Source organism: Podarcis liolepis, assembly GCF_965112155.1.
Source record: "Podarcis liolepis genome assembly, chromosome: 2".
Classification (NCBI taxonomy): domain Eukaryota; kingdom Metazoa; phylum Chordata; class Lepidosauria; order Squamata; family Lacertidae; genus Podarcis; species Podarcis liolepis.
Window position 1 is genome coordinate 102,343,864 of NC_139555.1, and position 25,705 is coordinate 102,369,568.

Consider the following 25,705-nt stretch of genomic DNA (forward strand, 5'->3'; position numbering starts at 1 on the left):
TGTGAGAATAAAACGGAGGAAGGAGAACTATGTATACCACCTTGAGCTCCTTGGGGAAAGGCGGGATATAAATGTAATAATAATAAAAAAATGTTATTTATAATGATATCATGTTCACCACCAACAGAAAGGAGGGGAAAGCACTCTTCAATCTATATATATATAGAGACAGAGAGAGTTCAGTAACACCTTAGAGACCAACTAAGTTTGTTCTTGGTATAAGCTTTCGTGTGCATGCACACCTCTTCAGATACAATCAATCAATCAATCAATCAATCAATCAATCAATCAATCAATCACGGTTCTCACTTGGGGACGGACCAAGGAGGCAGCAGGCAAAAACGCGCGCAAGCTTTTGCGCACGCGCATTGCCGAAGCAGCAAGAAAGGGTCGACGGTCGTTTTTTGGTTTTTTTCCTGGTCCTCTTCTAGCGTGAGTGCGCCTGCGCTGCCCAAAACGCGAACCGCCGCTGTCTCTTTGCCAGCCCCCGCCTGACGTTTCCATGGCGCACGCGCAATAAGCTGCCAGAGCGTGAGCGTAAGTCTCCATTTTGTTTGCCGTCCTCTCTCTCTACTCTCTAGCCGCCCCCTCCCATCAATCGCGCCTTGTGGAGAACCGGGGCGGAGAGAGAAGGGGGTGGGTCCTATATATCGCGCCGCAGGAGCTCGCCCTCTGGGTCGGCGGGGATATTCGGGAGAGATGGGAGGGCTGGTGGAGGGGCAGCTGGCCATTGCAAGCGAGCGAGCGCGCTTCCAATACTCGCTTCCAATACTGTATAGTATATGCACCAGCAGGGTTAACACAACGGATGCTTTCCTCACCGCCCTTGCAGGGTTACTCGGAAGTAAGCCTTGCTGGGTTCGGCGGCACTTGCCCCCCAAGTGCGATAGCATCCTTAGTTTAGCAATTTGTTATTCCCTGGCAGGGGAGTGGTGCATAATGATCCTGAACTGGGATCTGTGAAAATCTGCACAAATAGCTTTATATTTTTCCACTCTGGATTAATTTACCAGCAATAAATAACGCCCCCTCTCCAGTACCGAGCTCTCCCTTTTTCCTTTGCAAAGGTTGCCTACCGCGGTTTGATCATTCTGTGTCTAAAGACTGGTTGTCTAAAATAACAACAACAATAATGAAGAATGTGGTCTCGTGGCTATACTTGCCCCCCCCCCCCTTCCCGACATGGTAAATTACACCTGCCACTTTTAAAGTTTTGGGCCCCCTTCCCTTCCCTTGGGAGTGTGGCTCTTCAAAAGCCTGCTCATTTTACTTATTCTACAGACTGCCCCAATTCTTCCCTGAAACAACAGGAGCGCCTCCTGTTTTTCAGTTGTCCTGGTTTAAAACACACATGGTTGCACCTTCCGGGTTTTTGCTCAATTAGAGATCACCAAGTTCTGGTCATGCAAGGTGTTTAGTACAGTAGTGTGATTTGCAAATACAGTATATAGTTAATCTATATGTATATGTTAAGTATAGTTAATCTATATGAAGGAAGTCCATGCCTCACCTGCTTGCTGGTAGCTGCTAGGTCTCTAATCAGATGACTGCAGGTGCACTCAGCTGCTCATAAAAACATGATTTGATTCCGAATCCTCACGTCTTTAGATTGCACTTGCTTTGGAAATGGATTTTGATGCCTACAACTGTGCAACAATACTGAACGTAAAATATATAGAAAAACTAAGTCCCTGAAATTAGTGCTTGCTACCAAAAGGAAACCATCCTCTTAGATAAATTAATTTGCTTCCCACCTTTTGGTGATGAAGGGCAACTGTGATCCACACCTGAATTTTTTTTATTTATTTTTTTTGAGGTGTGCATAGAACGGGCAAAATGCATTTCAGGGAGTGAGGTGAGTTGTGTCCCACATGGTGGATTTCTGAAACAGAAATAATGGCATACATTACTTTAACTCTCCCATCCTGAATATATTTTCTTGTCAGTAATCCCTATTGACTTTCAAGTAATCATGCTTCAGATATTTTGAATTTCTAGTGTATGCTAATGCTTATACTTTGTATATGAAATGTGCCTTTCCTTCTAAGTAATGAGAAGGGTCCAACAATGGGGGGTGAGGCAGAGTGAGCTACTTGTCTTGGAGGGCACTTGCCTCTCTCTGCTCCTCTGGTCCCAACTATTACTCCCTTGCCTTCAAAATTATTATTTTTGGGGGGATTTGCAATTGAGTTCAGAGCACATGTTCCTCAGCTTTCACAGCAGTTTTCCTGCCTCCCTTCAGCTATAAGGTCCCTGCTGTGACTGGCTGAGGGCCAGTGCCTGCGTGCTGTTCTCAGTTGCAAGGAATATTCCTTATATTGGCATGAGGGTGCGTTTGTCCCCTCTAGTGTTTGACATGAGGAGGGGAGGTGGAGGTTCATCGTGACCCATTGCTCGGAAGTTATTTTCATTCCCCATTCTTCCTTCCATTTGGGCCTCGCATTATTAGTATAGAGACAGTTGCATTTTCTACCTTCCTATTTTTCTTATTTGTCACATCCTGCGCTGTTGTGCTCAGATCTGATTGTTCTATCTTTGTCACTTTCTTAGCTGTCATGCTGCAAATTAGACAAAGAGACAGATGCCCAGGAGTGGGCTTCGGCAAGGAGGGAAGACAGTGCATCAAAGATGCGTTGGCTTCTCCAAACCAAAATTGGCTTGGAATGGGAGGAGGAGGTAATTTTCATGGAGGGGGCAGAGGCAGCTTTTGTAGATATGTATTGATCCACACAGTGCAGGTACCGGTTTTTTGAGAAATACTCAAGACTGTGGGTCATTCTTTCGTTGCATGCTTAAAAGGAGACAGTTTCCACATATTCCTGTCCCCTGCTCCGACAGCTTCTAGCAGCCATGTTGCTGGTGAGGGTCCCCCAATCCTCTGGATCAGATTTCCAGAGGGCACAAGGACTGTATGGGAAATAAGGAAGTGGCAAAAATTCCCATCCCCATTGCCTCTTGCAGATATATTCCATGAGCTGACTTCTGCTCATTAGAAATTAGGATCCAAGCCATTGTAATTGCCTTGTGTTAGCACAGGCATAGGCAAACTCCGGCCCTCCAGATGTTTGGGACTACAGTTCCCATCATCCCTAGATAACAGGACCAGTGGTCAGGGATAATGGGAATTGTAGTCCCAAACATGTGGAGGGCTGGAGTTTGCCTGTGCCTGTGTTAGCAGGTGGGGTATAAATGTATAATGGGATACAGTATAGAAATAATATAAATGGAATCATATAACATAGTAGCTAATTATGTTTGTGTGTGTGCATACTTTTGTGTGTGTGCGCACAAAATGGTTCTATATTGATTTTTACCAAGTTCCCCATCTCTGTCTTAAGCAGTCAAACCACTATTATATGCTTTGGACTGTGCGTACACCTCCAAAGTTGAGTCACTTTGTTGTTGCTGCGCAACGGTTGTTGAACTGTATAGTCTTCTTGATAGGGTTAATTTGTAATTGGTGACAACATGAGGGGTTAAGTTGGAGCAGTGGTTCTTAGCCTTTAATCTACTGCCACCCACCAAAAATACATGACATCATCACTGAATCCCCTCTCTGCCCCCGCTGCCCCAAGTAAGCCTAAATAGATGGTCCTGTAATTCATCTTGGCCAATGGAATGCAGAGATGGCAGAGGTAAGGAAATAGGAAATAATGAGGTGGTATTTTCTTGCACCCTGTACGCAGAGAAGGGAAAAACCAGTTGCTGGAAATCACAGGATGGGAGAGTGTCAGGTCCTGTTTGTGGGTTTTCCACAGGCATTTAGTTGACCACTGTGAGAACAGGATGCGTGTCTCGATAAGCTTTTGGTCTGATCCAGCAGGCTCTTCCATTCTTAAAAAGGAGCCAGTCTTTATTTGAGCTTGATTGGCATTTTTCTGATAACTTGTTTCTCCTTTTTCCATACTTAGTATCATTGTAAATTGATGGGTTATTTTTGTTTGTTTTGGTCTTTAGCCCCTAGCAGGAAGGGAGCAATCTTGTTTAATTCCTCTTCACCATGTGCAACTAGGATATGAGATTTCATCCTAAAGGAGGTTTAATTCTCTTCTGCTAGCTGCCAGAAGCCATTTCAAGGGACTGCCTCAAAGTCTTGATGCCTTCCATTTGTTCTCCCTTGAATGCTCCCCTCAAATTTATAGGTCACTACCTGGGGGAGCTTATGGCCTTAGTTAAGAATCACTGAGTTAGATCATTTTAAACCTTCCACTCAGATTCACTGACATTATGGCCTGGTTCACACATCATGGTAAGCCAAAATTTTGCAGCTGCAAAAGTGTGCCGGCTCCCATAGAAGAGCACGTGCCTGCTTTGCTTTTTCCTGGGCATTTCATCTCAGTGTGGGATGGTAGTTAAGCCAAGGTTTGGCTTAGTGTGTTGTCTGAAGCCTGGATCATGTTTAAGATCTCTCCTTCTTAACCAAGATCTGTAGCCGAGAACATACTCCAGAGCCACTGTGTTTGTGCTAAGCTATGGCTTATTGTAGTGTAATGTGCAAAAGTGGCCCAGATGTATATTCTAGAATAAGATGTTCAGATTATAACATTAAAAAATCTATAGAGTAGCTTTGCTACCTAATGTTTTATTTGTTTACATACACTTCTTAAATGAGAATTGCACAGGGACAAATAGCCAGAAATCTGGAGGGAGTAAGTGCCAAAAACTGAATGACAATGCTGACACATTTTGGCAGTGCTAGGTCATATTTTGCAATAGTTTTCCCTCGTTCTGTGTACAGTGTCGATTCTCCTTCCTCGGTAAATTAACAGTATCATTAGGCAAATGTTATATATATATATATATGATTCTGACCTTGGTGTGACTTGTTTTAAATAACACATTAAATTACTAGATGTATGCAACACTCATTCTGGGGATACAGTTAGGATGTATTGCAATTAGTTACAAAGAGAGCAGTACAATTAATTTGAAACATAACATTCCGAAGCACGCATTTATAAAGTTCAGGTGGAAGAATAATTGCTAACAATATGTCCTACCTCCAGGCAGATCTCCTAGTAAGTCATTTTCAAATATTTGATGTTGGTGATTTAAATAAGACATTCTGAAATATGTGGTAGGATGTTGGCCACTTAAGTTTCAATTGAATCACTGAAATGTTTAATGGAAAAATTGCATTACGCATTTCACCTTTTTCCTTCCCCAGGGCAAGATGTCTGCAATGTCCAGCAGATACTAGTTTCCTTGATTGCATAACCTGCTTTTCATATTCCTCTCCAATACATTTTAAGATATTCAGAGCACCTTTAAATCTTCTTTGAATGACAGCTGAATGGTACTCCTAATTTTAAAGTTACATTCTGTGCACTGTAAAGAGACAGAACGTCTAAATTGCCTTTTTTCCTTTAAAAAAAAAAAACACTGAATGGGAGATACGGAGTGCTCATGAAAGCTAAATGTAATTAACTTGTCAGTTCGCCCCTTCAATGCATGTACATGCAGCAAAATAGACATAAGAGTGATCACTGCACATCAAAATTTGTTCAACGTTTTGATGTTTTTCCTATACAAAAAAACCCTTCTGTATGGGAAATACTGTACATAAGTTTTAAGTGGCCCTTCAATATGAAGTACTGAGTTTTAGTTGGTTTGACTTGGCCCAGTTTGACCAGTATATTTTTCCCCCAGCAGATAAGAAATGACAGTTGGCCAGGGGAATACCCTGTGGAATATTATGATTTTTACTCCACATTAAACTTTGATATTGTGTTGAATGGAGATTCAAAAGTAATTATATTTAATTAAATTACTTAATCAACTCTCTTAAAAATGGTAATGGTAATTTTAATTTGTTTAAATCTTATGCAAGTCCTAAATGAATAGACAGCAGTTCTGGAGAACTGTAGACCCTAGAAATGGTTACAAATTTCTAAATGAATCACTGGTTAAGGAGCAAACATCTGTCAAGTGCATCTAATTGAATGTAGACATTCAGAGACAAATGGGTTGTATTCTTGTGGCAGTGTGTAAGAATTAACATGCATAAATCTCAAGAGCTCTTATTTTCCAGAATTTGGAAAGTAATCTTGCCAGTTTCACTGACTTTATTGACACAGCTAATTATGTTGTCACATAGCTAGTGTTTCATTTATATTACTGTGGAAATGAAAAGTATGCTTTGAAAGCATTTTAGATAGTTACTGATTATATGTATTTGCACGTTTATGATAGCTTTCAACCCTGCCTCTCTTGATTTCACGTTTCTGCGTGGAGCTGCAGCTTAAGAGCACAGGGATTGCCCAAGAGTTTATCTAGCTCAGCATTCCCATTTCCTAAGAGTGGGCCGCCAGATGTCACAAGGAGAGTCACAAGCTGGGCTTGATATTGATGGCCATCCCTGTTGTTAGTACTTAACATCTGGTAATCAGAGGCTTGTTGTCTCTAAAACATAGTTAATGTGACTCTGGCTGCCCTAGCTAGCAGCCCCTAACAGATGTGTTCTCTGTGTTTTATCTGATTATTTTAAACAAGCATTTTAAACTAGTACCCACCACAAAGTTCCTGCAGCTAGTCGTTCCATAGGTTAATTGTGTGTTCTGAGAAATTCCTTGGGCTCACATCCATTTACGCACAATTGTCAAGGGACGACAAGTTGTTCTAAATTGTTTTTAATGTTGTCACCCATCTTGAGACCTTAGGGTGAAGCGCAGGCAATCAGTCAATCAACAGGGTTTTTATATTTTGAAAGGAAATGAAAAAATTCTTTCTTAAATTGTCTCCTCCCACCCCAATTACACTTTTTTTGGGGGGGGGTTGGTAATATTATTTTTTGCTATCCTGACACTTCTTCCCTATCTCCCAAGAAAGCTGGTTTTTATTTAAGCTGGTTCAGCTTTTCTTTATAAGGAAGATAATGTATCTACCTCACCATTTTCATTGATCTTTTGTCTGCCACATTTTTCTGGAGGTGAAGTGATCTGAACTGTGGATGCCTCAGAGACTGATCAAGCGACCTTCTGTTGCTTAATAATTACTATTATCCCCTTTCACTGCCACAGCACACTTCAGGCAAGTACTGGTATGTTCATGACAATGCAGTGAAACTGAACACTTAAAATTGGGGGTCGCCATTAGGAAAATAACTTGAGGAAACAGATGTTTGGACTAAGGTGGAATTTACACCTTAAGTTGAAATTTACAGGTGCAGCTCCTGAGGATCTATCTAGGAAGTGAATTTTGAATTTTTGAACTGCTGTGGCAGTTAGAGCAATCCCTCCTGAAGACTTTCTCCAATGGGCCACCAGTGCTTGATGGGCTGGGGGGGGGGTTATTCTCATATGAAATTTGTACAGCATCACTTCTATAGTTTTACTTCATTCTTCCAGGGAAAATATATTTTACCTCAATACAAGTTCATCAGATATGGATGAAAACCCTTTTGTATTCCATTATATATAGAGCCAGTGTGGTGTAGTGGTTAAGAGCGGTAGTCACGTAATCTGGGAAACCGGGTTCGTGTCTCCGCTCCTCCAAATGCAGCTGCTGGGTGACCTTGGGCCAGTCACACTTCTGTGAAGTCTCTCAGCCCCACTCACCTCACAGAGTGTTTGTTGTGGGGGAGGAAGGGAAAGGAGAATGTTAGCCGCTTTGAGACTCCTGAAGGGGAGTGAAAGGCGGGATATCAAATCCAAACTCTTCTTCTCTTCTTCTTCTATATCTTCAACACTTCCCCTGTTGTGATCCATACATCATTTTTTTTTAACTCCCAGGGAGTTAGATACCAGGGCATTATTAGTTTATATTGACTGTTGAAGAAATGTATATCTGGAGATACAGTGGTGTCCCGCAAGACGAATGCCTCGCAAGACGATTTTCCCTATGGGCTTGCTTTGCAAGACGAAAACGTCTTGCGAGTGTTCCGATTGTTTTTCGCTCCCCCCCTTTTTCTAAGCCGCTAATAGCCTTTTAGCCGCTAATCCGCTAAGCCTTTAATAGCCGCTAAGCCTTTAATAGCCGCTAAACCGCTAATAGCGCTAATCTGCTAAGCCGCTAATAGGGTTGCTTCGCAAGACGAAAAAACCGCTAGACGAAGAGACTCGCGGTACGGATTAATTTCGTCTTGCGAGGCACCACTGTAATGATTTACCATTCAGTTGTTACGTAATTCCTCAGTGTATCCAATCCTCTACTGATCTACTGTTATCCTTCCCCGCCATTTTTTTCCTATATGGTATACACAACTGATCAGTTATTGATACGTATTTATTAAATTTATAACCTGCCATAATTCAAAACATTTAAAGGTATCTAAAAACATGTAAATTTAATAACAAATGGGAATCCTTTAGGTCTTTTCTGTGATGGAGTTCACACCTCATGCCCAGGGCTGTCCCACCCATGTGGCTCAGTGAGGGACTGTAGATATGGGGGGCCCAGGAGTTCACCACTCCTCGCCTTCTGTGTTTGTTGCCTGCTGCTGCCTCAACCATGCTGCTGCCCCCTGTTCTTCTCCTGCCTCTTTCTCCCCTCCCCTACCACGTTCAGTTCTCTGGGGCTTCCCTAGGCCACCTCTAGTCACCTCAGGCAGTGACGGTGGGAGCAGAGGACTCCCCCCCCGGCATTTTCTGTTTCACTTCATGTGGCAAAATGTCCTGGGCCGGCCTTGTTCATACAGTAGTACCTCAGGTTACATACACTTCAGGCCACATACGATTCAGGTTACATACTCCGCTAACCCAGAAATATTGCTTCAGGTTAAGAACTTTGCTTCAGGATGAGAACAGAAATCGTGCTCTGGTGACGTGGCAGCAGTGGAAGGCCCCATTAGCTCAGTGTTTCCCAACCTTGGGCCTCCAGCTGTTTTTGAACTACAATTCCCATCATCCCTGACCACTGGTCTGGTCTTGCTAGCTAGGGATGATGGGAGTTGTAGTCCAAAAACAGCTGGAGGCCCAAGGTTGGGAAACACTGCATTAGCTAAAGTGGTGCTTCAGGTTAAGAACAGTTTCAGGTTAAGTACGGACCTCCGGAACGAATTAAGTACTTAACCCGAGGTACCACTGTACTGTGGGTTGTATCCAACTAAGTTCTACTTAGAGTAGATGCATTGAAATTGGTGAATCTAAGTTAGGCATGCCTAGTAATGTCAATAGGTCTACTCTGAATTATTCTTTCAGTAATGATAAATGAGGCTTTGGGGTGTGTTGTTTTTTTCTACAATATTGTTTTTGATATTGAAGAAAGTGACATGTCATGTCTGAAGTCCAAGAGCTTTCTTAAGTTGCTCAAAAAGATGGACACCAGGAACAAGCGGCAAAAGCAGCAAGGAGTGGAATAGAAGAGGCGAGTAAAGGCACAAATGCAATTACTATGAATGCAGTAAGACAAATTTCATCTTCCTTACAAATGAGGATTAATGGGATTGAGCCAACTGCTTCGTGGAAAAATTGTTTGGGGAGTGCTTTGCAGTAGGAGAGGGGCAATACTGTCCCACAGTATTGGTGGGAGTTTGGAATTTGTAACAGAATATATGGGCGGAGCCTTTAACGGGAACAGGAGACATTTGGGTGGCTGAAGGTGGTGAAGATGGAGGCGTCAATTCACCAGGGAGGAGGGAAGGCCTTGGGGAAAGGGCAAAGAAATAGGATAGGACAAGGCTACGGAGGCAAGCTGGTGCTTGATTGGGAAAGACTGGGACAATGGCAATGTAAGGAATTGAAGGATTGTGTCCCTTGCTGTGTGCAAGAGGTGAATGATTATGACAGCAGAGTTCTGTATAATGTTGAGAAAGTGGAACAGGATATACCAGAAGGAAGCCTCAAGTATAATTCCGAATGTCTTACAGATAACTTGTTAATGAAAGCAAGAACTCTTTCTTATGCTTGTTGAATTCTCACTACACTAATCTGTATTAAGTTCTCTTCTAGATCTATTTATTGTGTTATCTGAAATCCTGGCTATGCTTTTATCATTCAGAGGTCCAGTTTATTTATAGCATTGCATATGTATGGCAGTGATGTGTCATTTGCATACGATGCTATTTTTACCATTTTTTACCCTGCTCTTGTACTTTATATTCCTAGCTTCATTGTGAATCAATGTTGCTAACATTTCATTATACAGAATTAGAAACACTGGGACGTCTTTCCTGGATATCTCTGCCTTACAAAACTTCATGAGATAATAAGAATCTGTTAGCAGTTGACTCTCAACTGCAGACTTTTCTGTTTCACTCAGGTATTCCACTGTGGCCTCCAGAGAGCAATCTTCAAAGGCAGGAGCTATTTGCACTGAGTATACACACACACTCACATGTGGTTTTGGAGATTACTGAAGCTAGGTGGAGTATTCTCTGGAGGTTGTTCACACTGACTTTGACTGCTCTGTTAACCCATGGAACAGCAAGTTGGTAGGGGAATCGATATAGATGCCTCCAGGTCTGTTCTCCTTCCTCTTCCTTCTGCACATCCCCTTGTGGTTTGTGAAGGACCTAAGGTGGATGAAGCATGAAAAATGGGGGAAACAGCTGGAAAATGGCTTGTTGAATCTGGGTTGTTTCTGCTTTAAGAATCAGCCAGTTATGAGTTTGTAACTTGCTTGAATTAGTTGTGATCTGCATTTGTTCTCATATGCAATCTTAGGCTTAACATAGGGGGAGAAGTTGTCAATCTATTGCCACTTTCTGCTATCAATCTACAAATATCCCCTAGAAGTGCAGTCTATTATAGAAAAAGCTACAGAGACTGTCAGTAATAAATCTGGATAAATATTTTCACAGTTTCTTTTAAAGCACATTATGAGGCACTTTTCATACAAAAGCATCACTTTCTTTTCATCGCCCATTTGTATCAATTTATATAAAAGTGGTGCCGATTCTGGTGTGTCATCACAAAAGGATACAAATATCTTGTTCTCTCAGCGAAAGTTGATCTGCACTTTGTATCATTCATTACCTTGTTTTTACTGTTGTAAAATATGCATGACGATATCTGGAGGATATTTACTCAGAAGTAAGACCCACAGAGTTCATTGAGACTTACTACCTAGTAAGTGTATGTATGCATGGTTGCAGCCCTAGGCAAATTAAGAAGTGGTGATGAGATGCAGTGATCACTTCTCACAATGTTTATCTTGGGAAACGCTGAGCAAATCTGCCTTACCTTGCAAACCTGAGCAACCTCCATTCACCTTCTGGAAATCATAAATACGCTATGCAAGCTACAAAGCCCTGAAAACAGATTACAGCATTTGCAGAACCAGCTTAGTTTCAGCGAATGTGGTTTAATATGTCTGCTTTAAATACAAATATTCTCTGTGTTGTAGAAGAGGCTTGTGGCTATCCACTTGTCTGGTTGCCTGTGGGAAGTAAGATGTGTGTGTGTGTGTGTGTGTGTGTAGGGGTGGAGGAAGGTGTGGTGGGGGTGGGCTGCCCTGGGTGTCACCACTGAGGGGGGTTGACAAAATGCCGGGCGGCACTCAACGCAGCTCCTTCCCCTCTAGCTGTCCACATCAACACAACTTCATTAGTGTCGGGTTCGTTTCTGTTTGTGTACACACCAGTGGGTGTTCATGGGCAGGGATGTCTTCACCTTCTGTAAAGGGGTTCAGGCCTCGGCCGGAGACAAACTGGGAATGGCTTAAGGACTCCCGATCGATATGAAACAATGCATCACAACAAAATACAGGATGCATATACATTTTAGATAATGTTGTTTAAGCACAGATTAAGAACCCAGCCCTGGAAACTGAGTGAGTGCATGGCGAAGTGTGAATAGAGCCGAGGACTGCAGCTTTTGTTAATGCTGGCTAAAATCCGATATACAGTTACCTGGTTGTAAGCGCTACTGATCACAAGCTTCTGAATGGATAGGATTGTGCTGTTAATTGCTTCATGTGCTGTTTATCATTCAGAGTTCACTAAGAAAGCTCTTACCTGGAATTACTGACATATCTTGCTAGAAGGCCCACAGCAGATAGGATTGGGGTGTTGGCGGGCTAGGGGATGACCTGGGTCATCTATTGCAACCTTTCACTTGAAGCAGGATTACCCTGCCGCTTTGCAAGTGATAACCTTGTATATACATGAAAGGATTTGCTGTTTTATGTTGCTGTAAACTCGTGTTCCATTTGTCATCTGCTGTCTTCCAAATCCTCTTCTGCATATTCATTACATAGTCTGGGTTTGTTGTGGGGGGGGGGGGGTTGTATTCTGCCAGGCACTTGGGAATTTTTCTGCTAAATACTGTAGATAATACCATACAGTAAGATAAATAAAATGGGTTGCTTCCAGTATTTAGTCATTTTTAAAGAAAGCTTAAGTTTCCCAATCATCCTTCTCGCGGTAGCCTTATATTTCTTTTTCGCAGCTGAAATACCATCTTGGCTATGAGTCCTGGAAGACTTGCTCCCGGCCTTGCTTGCCTTTTCCACCTGGCCTGGGTGGGCAGGACTGACTCCAGCTACAAAAGCTGAGGCTACTGAACAGGCTCTTGGGATGGTGCATTGTTTAGGAGTTTTTGTTGGGACAGGGGTTGTTGCTCTTGTTTTTTTTGTATCTGTTTTAGATCTTGTTGTGATTTATGTGGAAACTGTTTGGTTGTGTATTTTTTAAGGTTTTATTTATTTATAACTACTTTCGTTATGTTGTAGTGATGTATTTTTTATGTTGTAAGCTGCCTTGAGCATGGTTTGAACTGTGGAAAGGGGACATACATATAAAATTATGTATATATTTATGCATGTATGTATGTAGAGCCACCATGAGGAAGTGGCCAATTGTGCAAGAGATGGGTGGGTTATCCTTTGGTCAACTCAGTATTTTGTGGGAAAGATTCAGTTGCATATCAGAAATTTAGGTTTGCGCAATTAAAATGGATCAAAGTAGTCTGTTGCTCTGGCACAACACTTCCACCTAAAAAACAAACAAACCCAAAACTTTTTGTAGTTAGGGAAGTGACAGGGAAATACACCAAAAACGAGGAATAAACCATTGATTATCATGAAAACATATAGCCATGTAAACAAATCAAGATGAAATCGGAATGGAAGCTCATTGTTATATAACCACCCCGCAAATAGGACTACCTGTAAGTGTTCAGTATAGATGAGACATTGTGTAACCTCACATAAGCTTCGTGAATGGCTATAATGTTGAATGTGCAGTAAACAGGCCATCTGGAGGAGCCTCTTTTAGTTAGATCAGGTTTATAAAAATTGAAATCACACTTTAGACTCTAGGAATTGTATTCAATGCTGCACAAGTGCTTTGTGTTCTTTGGAAGAACAATGGGATATATGTGAAACTTGAGTTCGTGCAGTGGTGGTTCTGTTATATGGGACTTCAGTGATCATGCAGACATGTGAGTCTTCTCTTATTTCCCATAATCATTTCTGCTGTCTTCATTTGCAACCATGAAGTGTTGAAAAAAGGTACCAAAAGTAACAAGCTCCTGAAATATGGCTAATGATCTTTGGCTACTGAGACGCTCCAATTCCTGGGGTAAAGAGCTGATTTTTGCATGGTTAGGGATTAGCCTCAGAAAAGCTTGTTTACAAACCGTGTTAGACTGAAGCAGAAGTGGTTTCAGGGTCAAAATCTTGTAGCAGACCTTCAAAGCAGGCCCATGAAGATCAGGCTCTTGAGTTGGTACAGGAAATTCATGGGTGAGTTATACTTGGGATACGCAGTAAACTATCATCAAAGTGTGCATTACTTGCCCCAATTCCCTTCACCAATACTACTTCTGACCCTCAATCGCCTGTTCCCTCTGGTTCTTCGTGCGCCACTGTAGCTTTCAATTCTCCACCAGAGCTTTCCAAACTGTGTGTCATGAATTTATATTTATTAAATTTGTGTAGAGAGGTGTAGTGGGCTGCACTAGGGACTCCTGTGCTGGTCCCGGGGGGGGGGGGCGGTTACTGTGCGGCGTGGTCCGTGTCCGGTCTGAGGCTGAAGCGGGGTCCGAGGCAGGGAGTCGGGCATGGTCAGGAACTCTGGCAGAAAGCAGGACAGGGTGCCGGCAGGAACAGGTAACCAATGATGTTGCTCCCGCAACCTGGGACTGGGCGGGCTGGACTTTATCTCCTCTGAGGCATAGGGCAGTCCCGGTCCACAGGTGACTCACCTTTCCTGGCCTGGAGGCGAGCACTCCTCCTGCGAGAACTTAGTTCCCTCCGCCTCTCTGCCCTGAGCCTCTGCAGCTCCGGAGAGGCTGGAGGGTTACTGGACCCAGAGGCAACCTCACCTTCCCCTGACAGGGCTGGGAGAGGAGCACTTGCAGGCAATGGGTCCTCGATCACCTCCGGAGCCAGAGCGGATTCAGCTGGTGTCTGCTCCTGAGGATCCGGCATAGGTGAGGGCCTTTCAGGTTCAAGCCCCTGCCCTGGCTCAGCCGGCCCTGGAGGCGGGGACTCCTGTGCAGGCTGCAAATCCTCAGGTTCAGCCTCTGAATCAGATTCCCAGGCCATCACAACTCCAAAGGAACTCCAGGCATAATTGTTTGACCATCCTGTTTCATAACATCAGCACCAAACTAGCACCAAACTCTGGCAGAGGTGTTGGTGTGTGGGGCACCAAATTTGTGGGTTCATAGTTTATGGAGCTACATGCCTTTGGAACATGTGGTGATGGAGGTAATACAGACCTACAGCACTGGTTGCTCTTTTTCTTACGCCCTCACCATTTCCTCGCTCGGTCTCAAGAATTTGCATCGCTTTTGGAAAGCAAATGAAAAACTGCAGCATCAAAGCAGATATGTGGGTCACAAGCATCATATGAGAGCAGAGCACTTTGAGAAGTAACAGACTAGAGGACATTTCTTTGGCTTTCTTCTAACCTAGCTTACACTCCCGAAGACATTTCTCATTGAAATGCTTGACTTTCTTCTCCCACCCCCTAACTTTACCCCCCCCCCAGGTGAATGTGCTCTGCCGTTTCTCTGTTATCAGGGTTATGTGCAAACTTTGCTCCCAGCGCTGTGACTAAGTAGATCATGATCATCTTAATGTTCGTATCTGGCTCTGCACACATATATTTTGCAAAGTAATGTTGGCATTGCAGCACCGTTAGCAGCCTCCTTGTAAAAATTAATGATGCATTGTCATGCATGGCTAGACCAAACAGTCAGTATTGATTCTTGTTTGCAGGCTGTCAGGTGATTTTATGAAGAGGTTTTAATAGCTGCACATTGCTTATGCTCTTTTAAAGCAATTACCAATTAACAGGCCGAATGGCCACTACCATTGGAAAGCATACTGTTTTGAAATATATTTGTATGGGGCCAAGATAAAGAAGTCAAATGAAAACATGGGTTTATTTAAAGGGAACACCACTTTTGTAGCAGTACAGTTGTACCTTGGTTGTCGAATGCCCAGAAACTTGTATGTTTTGGCTCCCGAATGCTGCAAACCTGGAAGTGATTTTTCTGGTTTGCAAACGTTCTTTTGGAAGCTGAACGTCCCGACGGGGCTTCTGCAGCTTCTGATTGGCCGCAGGAGCTTCCTGCAGCCAATCAGAAGCTGCGCTTTGGTTTTTGAACATTTTGGAAGTCAAACTGACTTCTGGAACGGATTCCATTCAACTTCCAAGGTATGACTGTATCTAAAAAAAAAGCTTCCTCGCTAGTGATGCTTTCGTTTTGTTTATAGCTTGAAGGAAGAGGAAAAGGGGGCTATAGAGGGCTGGGGGCTGTGATGTTTCTTCAGGCTTTTGAAACAACAACCTCAGTAAACAAAGTACCAGGGGGAGCAGGTGAGGACATGCAGAGAGATGTTGAACTGATTCGAGGAGTTGGGCATCTTCTGGCCCTTTCAGAACACAAGGATAAGTTGGATGGGAGGGACACTGGAGGAAGTGGTCCTGAGCAACTTCCTATGCCTAATCAGGAACAATTTATGCTTTGACAACTGCAGGACTAAGGAGCAGAAAGGTCGTCTCTGTGTTTATGAAACAGCTTGGAACGCTTATGTGCCTTCCGGATCAGAGACAAAAATCCGGCTTTGTGTTCAACTGGTGGATAAAAAGCAAAACAAAAAGTTATCCCCTGACCACTTGTTTATATTTGGGATGGAAATATTTTTGGGTGGGATTCACCTAATGAGCCCCGTCCATGAAAGGCCTGCACAAGGACTTATGCTTGCACAAATGGGCTTTCCTCCCCTTGTCCCAAATTGGCTCTTGGAAATTGGGAGAGCTCCTGGAGCAGCACATGGTGGGAGGAGGATGCGGGGAGGGAATCGTTCCATCTGGCCAGATGAAATCTTAAGGTAAATATCCAAAGGTGTGTATTCCTTCCTAGTATCCTGGATTCACTTACTTGATTCTTATCTTTGCTTCGTTACCTAACTCATCAAAATCAATAGCTTTGTCACTTGTCTCGCTAAAGAGTTGTAAGCCACAGAAGAACTGGCTTGCTTTATTGTTCGTTACCTCTAAATTTTTTTTTATGATTCCTAGCTACTTAATAATGAATAATTATTACTAACATGTTAGAACGTATATTCTTAGGCTGTTTTCTTTTATTAATCAAATCATTCTTCCCCTCTACCCCTAAAACCACTGATAATTTAAAGTTAGGTACTTGGTAAAGCAAGAATATTACTCAGCTAGTGGTAGACAGTTGCTGAGAATTTAAGAGTACATCCTAAGATTTTTAGGCTTGCTTTATTTGTAACGGGAAACTGTGATTTGATCAAGTTTGTTCTAGTTTCCGATATTTTGATATACAGTAAGCCCACAATTTATGTAGTGGTAGATTCATGTAGATTCATAGGGATCGTGCCTAAAGCCATATAATTATAGACTTGGTAAGGACCATGAGGGTCATCTAGTCTAACCCCTAACTATGCAGAAATCTAAACTAAAACAAACATGACAGATGGCCATCCAATCTCTGCTTATAAGCCTCCAAGGAAGGAGAGTCCACCACCTTCCAATGGAGCCCATTCCACTGTTGAACAGCTCTTACCATCAAAAGGTTCTTCCTATCATATCTCTTCTCTTTTCCAGGCTAAACATATCCAGTTCCCTCAACTCTTTCTCATAAAGTTGTTTTCCAGATTCTTGATCATCTTGTTTGCCCACCTCTCCACACGTTCCAGCTTGTCAATATACTTCTTAAATTGTGCCACCCGTAACTGGACACAGTACTCCAGGTGGGGTCTGACCATGGCAGAATAGAGTGGGACTGTTACCTCCCTTGATCTGAACACTACTGTTGATGCAGCCTAGAACTGCGTTAGCTTATTTTCTACTTCTGCACCACACTGTGGATTCATTTAAGCTTGTGGTCTACTAAGACGCCTTATCGAGCCCACATTTACCAGCTTCCCTGCAAGAATATCATGGGGGACTTTGTCCAAAGCCTTACTGAAATCGAGATACACTTCTACAGAATGAGATTCTTCTGGCATGGCTTGTTTTTGAGAAACCCATGCTGGGTCTTAGTAATCACAGCATCGTATCCTATGTGCTCACAGACTGACCATTTAATTATCTCTTCTAGAACCTTTCCTGATATCGACGTCAAGCTGACCAGTCGATACATACGGGACCTTCTTGGAGACCGTGAGATTGACCACACGGTATAAAAAAATCTGGCATTTAGTGCTGATAGAAAAAGTAACTTCTAAACTAAAAATAGCATGGGGGGGGGGATGAAGCGAAAAGACACATTTCTGATGGATTGGCATACCTTATTCCAGGCACCCCCAAACTCGTTCCTCCAGATGTTTTGGGACTACAACTCCCATTATCCCTAGCTAACAGGACCAGTGGTCAGGGATGATGGGAATTGTAGTCCCAAAACACCTGGAGGGCCGAGTTTGGGGATGCCTGCCTTATTCTGTATAGTGCAGAGGTGCCAACTTGAATAAAAGTAGGTAAGCTCCAGCCCTCAACATTGATCACATGACCTGGTGCGCACACACCATTTGAATGGCAATGCCCACCAACTTGGAGGGGGGCACCCCACTCAAATATTTTAGGGGGGGGAAGCTGAAGGAACCTTGTCCCCTGTTAGTTGGATCCTGTGGTGCAGTGCAAAATAGAAGATTGGGGGACCTACACTACATTATAAAAATATTGGTTGCTGTGTTAGCCTGTGGCAACTGCCACACAACCAGAATATGACAATTTAAGGGATGCAAATTCTGATGTTATCTGACTTTACATCTTTGGAAAGGGTGGGTGCATTTTGTTCTAATACAGTGGACGCTCGGGTTGCGAACGTGATCTGTGCGGGATGCACGTACGCAACCCACAGCAGCACTTCTGTGCACATGCGGGTTGCGATTCGGCGCTTCTGTGCATGCGCAAAGCGCAATTTAGTGCTTCTGAGCATGCACGACCACCAAAACCTGGAAATAACCCTTTCCAGTACATCCGGGTTTCAGTGGTCCACAACCCGAAAAAATGCAACCTGAAGCATCTGTAACCCGAGGTATGACTGTACTGGTTTTTGTTTGTAATATAGGAAAATGTTCAGTAACAGTTGTAATGAGCAATGCACCTTGATAATGGATGTTCCCTCAGCTCCGAAGCTTGTTTTTCAGAGGCTTCATAATACTGTGCTGTATTACGATAATAATAATAAAAATGTTAAGAGTCCTGGGTCCAGGCTTTCGCAAAATGATTCCCAATTGTGTCCTAAAAATACGTGATTTTAACTCCTGTTAACATCTTTAAGAGCTACTGATGGGATGCCAGGTGTAGCTGTTCCCTTTGTGCCCAAGACTCTTATGGATAACCCCATTTCTGTTTTCGTTGGCACTGCCTTGGAGGCGAGTACGAATGAAAGAAGAAGGGTCGGTATTTAAAGTTCAAATATAGGACAGGTGCAGGTATAGCTCTGAAAATAAAGGCTTTCATCCAACTTCGTGTTACTTGGTAATAGGTTGAACATTTCATAAAATGGCTTATTTCGCTTGCTCCACAATTTAAAGTGGGCCAAAAACTACTGCCATTCTCTTAAAAAAATAAAAAATAAAAATTACAAGCTGGTGAAAATTGCTGGAATGAAGAAACGTACAATATATAAAAATTGAATTTTGTGAGAAGGAGACAGCTACAACTTTTTTTTTAATGTGGTTTAAATGATTACTTTTACACTTCTCTCAGGGCTCCTCTGGAGGTGTTGGCAGTTCTCTGTTGCCAACATCCTTTGTGTCGTGGAGGCAAATAAGTTACAGTCTTACCATCACATAATCTGGAGCTAATTTGAGCTCATGTCCTCTGATGAGAAAGCACAAGCAATTTGGGGCAATAATAGCTTCCCCCAAACATAGCTTCACCTGCGCACTAATAATTCATACTTGATCTCTGTTCCAGTTGCATTTCTTGCCCCTGCATCAGGTTCAGGATACTCACTTAATGCTTTAAGAACGACCTTGTTCAGTAATTGAATTCGAACAAGATAGGCCAGGAGGCCAATTTTCAAGTACACACTCTCACCTTTTTTTGGAAAGCCTTGGATAATGAAGGCAGATGTTCTGAACTCCGAATTGCCATAGTAACAAAAGGAAAAGTGTGCGCGCCAGAGAGAGAGAGAGAGAGAGAGAGAGAGAGAGAGAGAGGGGAGCTCGTTGCTTCTCATCATTTGCGCTTTTCATCTTGCTGGTGGATCTCCTTACTAATACTAATAACTGATAATGAAGGCTTTTTCTGTGGGCTTTTGTGTTTGTGCATTGGTGCAGCGCTCTGAAATGCTGAATAATGGAAACATGAATTGGCTTGGCTCTAGGAATTCAGTCCTCAAAATCCACAGCTAATATTTTTTTTGAAATTGACATTGTTCTGCTTTCGACGAAACACTTGTGTGAGATTTCAGAGTCGTTTTTCAGTGGAAGGAGGAAAGGGTCTGCTGCCTTGGTCTGAAGGAAGGCAGTATACCTGAAGGAGCGTCTCCACTCCCATCATTCATCCTAGGCACTAAGGTCCAGCTCTGAGGGCCTTCTGGCGGTTCCCTCACTGCAAGGTTACAGGGCCTTCTCGGTAGTGGCACCTGTCCTGTGGAACGCCCTCCCGTCAGATGTCAAGGAAACAAACAACTTTCTTGACTTTTAGAAGACATCTGAAGGCAACCCTGTTTAGGGAAGTTTTTAATGTTTGATGTTTTATCATGTTTTTAATATTCTGTTGGGAGCCACCCAGAGTGGCTGGGGAAACCCAGCTAGATGAGTGAGGCACAAACAAACAAACAAAATTATAATAAACTGTGTGGTAGATCTTGGAGAAGGGTGGCTTACTGTACTCTTGGTCTTGTGGCTGGGTAGATTGTACCTACATCTTTCTGTGAATTATGCAAGGGGTAATGCTACATCCATGTATTTTGTGATCATTGCTAATACCATATGGAAGACTTAACTATTTCTGGCCTGTATCACTCTCACATGTGTTCATCCATAAGTCTATTCTGTACCATTTCTGAATCAATCTGTTGTTGTTTGTTTAAAACAAAGTCCACATGGAAATAGGCAGTTAGATGCTTATTTTCTAGAAACATATTTTCTCCCAAAATATTTATAACAGAACACAACTAAATATATATATATGTTCTGCTGCCATACCATGCTATAGTATACTACACTGAAATATTTAAATGTTTCTTTGATTTATCTTGAATCTTCCCACCACACTTGCCATTCTTTCCTGCCGCACCAGTGTGGCACACGGCACACTTTGAGAACCACTGGCTTAAGCCTAAAGCCTGCTTTGTTTGACCTGCGTTACCCTTTGTGATGTGGAAGTTGCTTGAGTGTAGCAGTTTTCCCCGCCGCAAATTAATTTGAGACACATTCACCCCAGGGTGACAACTTTTCAGTTCCATCTTTTCCCCCTCATGAATATGAAATGCTAAGGGGTAACTAACCGCCTTAAAATGAATTTGTACATACAGTTAGCTGAGATTTGCGCAAGAAGAATATAAATTGTTGTTGTTGTTAAATTTGTGTGCTGCCCTTCATCCGTAGATCTCAGGGAGGTTCACAGCATAAAAATACACAAAATAAAAACACAAAATGCAGAATAAAATACAGAACAGGAACCAGAACAAAACAAACCAATAACCCCAATTGTTGTTGTACACTTGTACAAACCACTACCTAGGGGCAGGGCTATGAGACCAACTAGTGCAGGCAGAGGCAAACTCGGCCCTCCAGATGTTTTGAGACTACAATTCCCATCATCCCCGACCACTGGTCCTGTTAGCTAGGGATGATGGGAGTTGTAGTCCCAAAACATCTGGAGGGCTGAGTTTGCCTATGCCTCAGCTAGTGAGATGCATTCCTAGGAGCCAAAAGGCACTTAGCAGGCCAATTCAGTTGTGCTGATTGAATACTCATATTTAGATTTGTAACACTGCAATTTAAGCAGTGGCGTAGCGTGGGGGGTGCAGGGGGGCCCGGCCGCACCGGGCGCAACATCTGGGGGGGGGGCGCACTCGCACTCGCAGCTCTCTGCCCCTACCTGGCTCACTCACTCTCTCTCACTGCAGTGCTGGCTGTGCGAATCCGATCCGAGCCGCTGGGTCGTCGCCCACTGTGGAGGGGGTGGGTGCCAGGCGTGCGGTGCAGAGAGAGGGCGAGGGACTATCTGGGGGAGGGACAGTGCAGCGGCCGCCCAGCGCAGCGCTGAGCGCGGGAGAGAACCAGACCAGACCAGCCCAGGCAGCAGCAAGAAGAAGCTGGCAGCGGCGGCAGGTTAGGGGTTAGGGGGCGCAAATTACTTGCCTTGCCCCGGGTGCTGACAACCCACGGTACGCCGCTGAATTTAAGAGGCCTGCTATCGTGGCAGAATTCTGTAAATGGATTAGGCAGTTGTGGTGCAACATCACTTTTTAACAAATGTGTTTGCCATGTAATATTGGGTTTTCTAGTAGGCAAACAAACAACGACAGTCAACCTGGCAGCAATGTGGCCACATCACACCCTTTCTGCAACTTGTTCCATAAGTGCCAAGGGAGTACATGACTCACTGGGTAGCTTGCTTGAAATGATTTTGCTTAAGGATTATGGATCTCTCCCCTCCTTTTAGTTCCTCGTTATTTCCTACGATGTTTATGAATTTATACAAAGCTCGACAAAGGTCGACACAGAGGTTAACGCTATACAAATCTGATTAAAATTAGCTGCGCTGTTTTCAAAGGTCAGGTGCGCTCTGTGGATATTCTTAGAGATTATATTGTTTATTCTGCATATGTATACATCTTAAAACTCTGCAAAGGTCATGGGGAGAGCTGGTTTGTAGAATTCAAAGAAAGGCAGTTTAATACCTTAATAACCTTTATTGAGCTGAAACAATAGTCAAAACTAGCTATCTGATTCAATGGTGGACTTTGATGGTAGAACGCTTAAGTTGAACCAGTTCTCTTTATTTGTATGTGCCACGTTGTTACTTAAAGTGTGGCGGTGATAGAATTGTAGTTGCTTGCGGCATTGGAAAATTTACCAGTTTTTTTTAAAGGTCTAACAATCAGCATTGGTTACCAGTTTTGAACTGGGTGGGGTGCAAGAGTCCTGCCTGTTCTTAAGTGCTGCTCAAAGCACAATGATACAAGTTTGTGTGTGCTTCATTCTCCCTTCTGATGTAGCTTGTGTGACGGACAGATGAAGCAACCAATCAGGAGTGAGCGGCAAGCAAAAAAAAAAAAAAAGGTGGAATGTGACTGTTTAACTAGCAGATAGGGCCTGGCTAAGGAAGCAGCTGGGCGGTTATGGGTTTGCTAGGCAGGACAAACCATGTCTTGAATTTCCTTAGGGAAAGCAATAGATTGCAGGAAGGAGCCAGAAGCATTTAACAGCCAGAATAAAACAGATAGCCATTCTAGGAGCAATTGGATTTATTAGAAACAGAGAGGAAAGTTATGAGCAAAGTTCTTAATTACATCTGTAAAAGGAACGGTGACTGAAACCAAGTTCTGTGCCTTTAGTAGCGAAACCTCTAAGCCTTATCCTTCAGAGAGTGCTTGTTAATAAAATTCCAGTTTTGTTTCCATTGTGCCTCATTCTTAATTTATTTCCAATTCAAGAAACAAGTGGTCACAGTGATAACCTACATCATCCCCGCAATACAACAACCAGAGTCCTTGTTTCTAGACGTCAACACGCACATAGCACCTCTGAATTCATAGTTGTTTCTGACAGGGAGTGTCACAGCACCCCATATACTCAAAGGTATTCTGGTGAAAGTGAAGCATGAGGGTGGGGTGCTTAGAAGCTTGCATTTTGATTTTCTGTCACCCCAAAACCACCCTTAATAATAACACAACACTACCAAAAAATGGAAGGGCTTTATGGGCACCAGCAGGTTCCATCTGAGGGTGCTATGGTGCCCATTGGCACCACGTTGAGGACTCCATTCTTGGATAACGTGTTCGATTGTGAAAGGAACCAGATGGGTTTATTTCCAAAGATGGCCCGAAGTGGTTATTACTGCAAAAGTTGCGGTAATTACTTAGCTATGGTAACTTGCCCTGTATTGTATATAAAATATTAGTCAGTTAAAATAATTCATTTGGAAGATATTGGGATTAACTTGGTTGTGTGTGTGTGTGTGTTACAAAGATTCCCTTAGAACTGTAATATTCATGCTCATTAAAATTCAGGAGGTCTAATAATAAAGCCACAAAAGGATACAAGTATGAGTCAGTGAAGCATGGCTAATTACAGCAGTTTTCAATCATGCAACCAACAATTGGCACAAAACTAGGTTTCTATTAAATACATACTTCTGGCGATATTTTGTGTGGAGGGAGAGGCTGTGATCGGAAAGGCTCTTAGCATTTTTTTATTTTATTTTTTTGGCCATAAAAACAGTGAGTCTGTTACATAAGCGTTGCATTCTGCATTGACATTTTGTTATCATTCCTTTGCCCCCGTGATGCTGTTTGCATCGATTTTGGTTTTAAAAGCAAGGTACAGAAGTGAGTGAAGAGTCTTAAAGACAAACTGTAATGGCTTTTCAGATGTATTCTGCAATGTTTCTGTTAGGTCTCCAAAGATGTTTCTGTTGTTAAGCCTAATGAGTGGATTACGTTTGTTTTTTTCTGCCCAAGATCAGAATTGACATAAATCTCCACCTCCCTCCGAGATTTGTCTGCGGGAAAGAGAACTTCCAGGAACAAAATCATGTACTTAGTGTAATCCTGGGGTAACTCGCTCCAAACGTTGTTGGAGTCTCAGCTCTCATCAGTCTCAACCAGCATGGCCAATGGTCAGGGATGATGGAAGTTGCAGTCCACAATTTACGGAGAGCACTGTGCTTGCTACCTCTGCTTGCTGTAAGCCCTATGTAAGCTCAGGAACAAGTGCCACTGGGTTCAAGCGTAGTGAACTCACAGGTAAATCTGTTTGGTACTGCAGCATTAACAGAATGGGCAAAAAACAGTGGTACCTCGGGTTATATACAGATGCTTCAGGTTACAGACTCTGCTAACCCAGAAATAGTACCTCGGGTTAAGTACTTTGCTTCAGGATGAGAACAGGAATTGTGCTCCGGTGGCGCGGCAGCAGCGGGAGGCCCCATTAGCTAAAGTGGTGCTTCAGGTTAAGAACAGTTTCAGGTTAAGAACAGACCTCCGGAACGAATTAAGTACTTAACCCGAGGTACCACTGTATTTTCTGTACTATTCCCCCTTAGAGCAATGGAGCACCAACCAGCCCCATTGCTTCCAGTGGGAATTCCTGTATCTGTTTTCAAAGCATGTGGGGTCAAGGCAACCTCATGCACTAATCCACTACAGCTGGATTGCCCATTTTTAAAAAGAACATGAATCTCTTTTAGAGAAACAGAGGCAGCACTGCAGCTTTCAGACTACTTAGTAAATTCTAAGTAGTAGAGAGCCAATGTGGTGTAGTGGTTAAGAGCAGTAGATTCGTAATCTGGTGAACCGGGTTCGCTTCCCTGCTCCTCCACACGCAGCTGCTGGGTGACCTTGGGCCATTCACACTTCTTTGAAGTCTCTCAGCCCCACTCACCTCACAGAGTGTTTGTTGTGGGGGAGGAAGGGAAAGGAGAATGTTAGCCGCTTTGAGACTCCTTCGGTTAGTGATAAAGCGGGATATCAAATCCAAACTCTTCTTCTTCTTCTTCTTCTTCTTTACATAATGGCAACAACAACAAATGCCTGTGTTTTCCATTAAAATTTCCCGGGATTTGGCTGTCAGGAGCCCATGTCAGAAGTGGTGAATTCCGAAAAAAATACCTAAAGAACCTCAAAAGAAAAGAAAAGAAAAGAAAAGAAAAGAAAAGAAAAGAAAAGAAAAGAAAAAAGCTGAACAACTTTTGTGTCCAGATTTTCACTTTCTGAAATACGGCCAACCCTACAGTAGAAGACTCTGTGTTCTAAATGCCATATTTTCCCGTGTATAAGATGCCCCCATGTATAAGACAACTCCTATTTTTTGAGCCCAAAATTAAGAAATAATCGCAACTTTCTATGTATAAGACGACCCCCAATTTTAAACTTTAAAAATTTGGAAAAAACCATAGTCTTATACACGGAAAAAATACAGCAGTTTTAATTATGTGCTGCTGTCTTCTGCTTTTTACTGTGTGTCGGTTTTTAAAAAATAAATAAATTATATACGCTGATTTTGAAAAACAACAGATGTGCTCCTTGGGGATGTGCCAGATGAAAATATAATTAATATTAAGTCTAGAAATTGTTTAATTTGGATCTCTTACCTGCCCTTCGCCATAATTCGTTCCCAGGCTGGGTTACAACAACGTAAGTAATATAACTGGAAAATA

At 42.9% G+C, this 25,705-nt stretch overlaps 1 protein-coding gene and 1 long non-coding RNA gene across 6 annotated transcripts in view; both read left to right on the plus strand.

Annotated features, from left to right (window-relative positions):
• Positions 1–377: 377 nt before the first annotated feature.
• FHIT (fragile histidine triad diadenosine triphosphatase) overlaps positions 378–25,705 on the plus strand; it is a 1,028,662-nt gene continuing 1,003,334 nt past the window's right edge. For 4 of the 5 annotated variants that reach the window (XM_083493597.1, XM_083493602.1, XM_083493599.1 and 1 more), the window contains exon 1: positions 378–537. The gene's annotated coding sequence lies outside the window, so the exon portion shown is untranslated. Of the gene's footprint in view, positions 538–17,462; positions 17,542–25,705 lie in introns of all 5 variants that reach the window. The other variant, XM_083493598.1, reaches the window with a different exon arrangement.
• LOC310697575 lies at positions 21,225–22,948 on the plus strand. Its single transcript, XR_014521049.1, has 2 exons — positions 21,225–21,327; positions 21,732–22,948. It is a non-coding gene; the product is annotated as an uncharacterized lncRNA (long non-coding RNA).